Source organism: Triticum urartu, chromosome 4 (assembly GCF_003073215.2).
Source record: "Triticum urartu cultivar G1812 chromosome 4, Tu2.1, whole genome shotgun sequence".
Classification (NCBI taxonomy): domain Eukaryota; kingdom Viridiplantae; phylum Streptophyta; class Magnoliopsida; order Poales; family Poaceae; genus Triticum; species Triticum urartu.
In genome coordinates this window covers 234,420,342-234,423,571 of record NC_053025.1, presented here as the reverse complement: position 1 = coordinate 234,423,571, position 3,230 = coordinate 234,420,342, and positions in this window count along the sequence as shown.

The following is a 3,230-nucleotide window of genomic DNA, read 5'->3' as shown; positions in this document are numbered from 1 at the left end:
GTTTATATATTGTGTAGACATAGATCCCATCTTTTTATCCTTAGTAGCAAAGATACGTACGTGTTGTTTCCCTTTCTGTCACTGGGATCAAGCACCGTAAGATCGAACCCACTACCAGGCACCTCTTCCCACTGCAAGATAAATAGATCAAGTTGGCCAAATAAAACCCAAATATCGAAGAAGAAATACAAGGCTATAAGAGATCATGCATGTAAGAGATCAAAGAAACTCAAATAACTTGCATGGATATAAAAAGATATGACTGATCATAAACTCAAAGTTCATCAAATCCCAACAAACACTCCGCAAAAAGAGTTACATCATATGGATCTCCAAGAGACCATTGTATTGAGAATTCAGCGAGAGAGAGAAAGCCATCTATCTACTAACTACGGACCCGAAGGTCTACAAAGAACTACTCACGCATCATCAGAGAGGCACCAATGGAGGTGGTGAACCCCATCTGAGATGGTGTCTAGATTGGATCTAGTGGTTTTGGACTCTGCGGCAGCTAGATGAATATTTCGTCGACGCCTCTAGGGTTCTTGTATTTTTGGAGTATTTATAGAGCCAAAAGGCGGCCCAGGGGCACCTGAGGTGGGCATAACCCACTAGGGCGCGCGTGGGCCTCCTAGCGCGCCCTGGTGGGTTGTCCCCTCCTCGGGACTCCCCCAGGTGCAACCAGGGCCCAACATTTTCCTTTTGGTCCATAAAAAATCTCCGTAAAGTTTCGTGGCATTTGGACTCTGTCTGATATTGATTTTCTGTGATGTAAAAAAAGGGAAAATATAGGAACTGGCACTTGGCACTATGTCAATAGGTTAGTACCAAAAAATGATATAAAATGACTATAAAATGATTATAAAACACCTAAGATTGATAATAAAATAGCATGGAACAATCAAAAATTATAGATACGTTGGAGACGTATCAGCATCCCCTAGCTTAACTCCTACTTGTCCTAGAGTAGGTAAGTGATAAAAACAAAAAAATTGATGTGGAGTGCTGTTTAACATGTCATATCATATTATTTTCTTTATAGCATGGACATTTGGGCTTTTTATGTGATTCAAAGCAATAGTCTAGTTTTGACATAATAATTTAGATACTCAAGCATATCAACAAGCAACCATGTCTTTCAAAATATCAATGCTAAAATAAGTTATCCTAGCCCATCATGCTCTAACATTGATCCAGTCATGAAACACACTCGAATATTAGCTACACCCAATACTTAAGTATGATCATATTTCCTCCTAGTTGGTGCTTTTTATAAGGGAAGATGGAGACTCAATTTCAAAATAAAAATTGCGTAAAGTTAAAGAAAGGCCCTTCGCAGAGGGAAGTAGGGATTTGTAGAGGTGCCAGAGCTCAAAGCGAAAAATTAGAGATAAAAACATTTTGGGAGGTGTATCCATCCCACCAACGAAAACGACTTAGAGTTCCCAACACTTTCCATGCTATGCCATAGGCGGTTCCCAAACAGAAAATAAAGTTCATTCCTTTTTCACCATAGTTTCACTTTCTATGGCTAACCGTATCCACGGGTGCCCTCCATACCAACACTTTCCAAGGAATTTATTATTTGACAACATAAAGTAAATTCATTTTTGCATTTCAGGACTGGGCATCCCTAAGACCTTTGCCTTACTCTCGTGCAATGACAAGTGAATAAATACTTATCTTGAGAATAACACATCCAACATGGAAAATATTAGCCACCCATTACCGTTCCGCGAGCGAAGCAAACACACAAAAGAGAAGTTTATTTTGAAAATTAGATATGGCACATGCAAATTTGCTTAGAACGGCAAAAGAATATCGCATCTAGGTAGATATGGTGGACTCATGTGGCAAAACTGGGTTAAAGGTTTTTGGATGCACAAGTAGTGGTCATACTTAGTGCAAAATGAAGGCTAGCAAAAGATTGGGAAGCGACCAACTAAGAAACAGATAATCTCATAAGCAAGCATTAAGCATAAATAACATCGAATAATGCACCACAAGTAGGATATAATTTTCATTGCATGACTATTGACTTTCGTGCATGCATAGGGAATCACAAACCTTAACACCAACATTCTTACTAAAGCATAATTACTCATCAACATAACTCACATATCACATAATCATATCTCAAAAACAATTACTAAGAATCAAGTTTATTTTGTCCAATGATCTTCATGACATTTTTTTTCTTTATCCTTCTTGGATATCTATCGCTTTGGGACTAATTTTCATGTGTTGCTTTTCATAAGCTCAAACAAATATAAGTGAGGATCATGAGCATAATAAAATTTTCTTTCTCTCAAATAAATTTAAGTGGAGCAAGAGAGAATTTCTTCAAAATTTTATTAACTCTCAAATAAATCTAAGTGAAGCAAGAGAGCATCTCTTCAAAAATACTAAGCACACCGTGCTCAAAAAGATATAAGTGAAGCACTAGAGCAAGTCCATTGCTCATAAAAAATTTAAGTGAAGCATAAAGAGCAATTCTAACAAGTCATGAAATAATTTTGGCTCTCTCAAATAGGTGTGTCCAGCAAGGATTGATGACTTAAAACACATAATAAAACAAGCAAAGACCCATATCATACAAGATTCTCCAAGCAAAACACATATCATGTGACGAATAAAAATATAGTTTCAAGTAAAATACCGATGGTCGTTAGAAGAAAGAGGGGATGCCACTCGGGGGCATCCCCAAGCTTAGTTGGTTGCTCATTCTTGGATAATAGCTTGGGATGCCGGGGCATCCCCAACCTTAGGCTCTTCTATCCTTCTTTCATCCATCGTAAGATAACCCAAAACTTGAAAACTTCAATCACACAAAACTCAACAAAACCTTCATGAGATCCGTTAGTATAAGAATAATAAATCACTACTATAAGTACTATATCAAACCAATTCATATTTTATTTTTGTATTATATCTACTGTATTCCAACTTTTCTATGGCAAAAACTCATCAAAGAAAACCATAGTGCCATCAAAATAAGCCACAACACAAAGAAAACAGAACCTATCAAAACAGAACAGTCTGTAGCAATATGACTATTTCGAATACTTCTATAACTCCAACAATTCTGAAAAATTAGGACGACCTGAGAAATTTGTATGATGATCTACTGCAGGTGGAATGGGTATTTTATAGCTCTGTGGTAAAAAATGAAAATTAATTTCGTGAGCATAAAATTTTCTATGTTTTCAGCAAGATCAAACAACTATCAC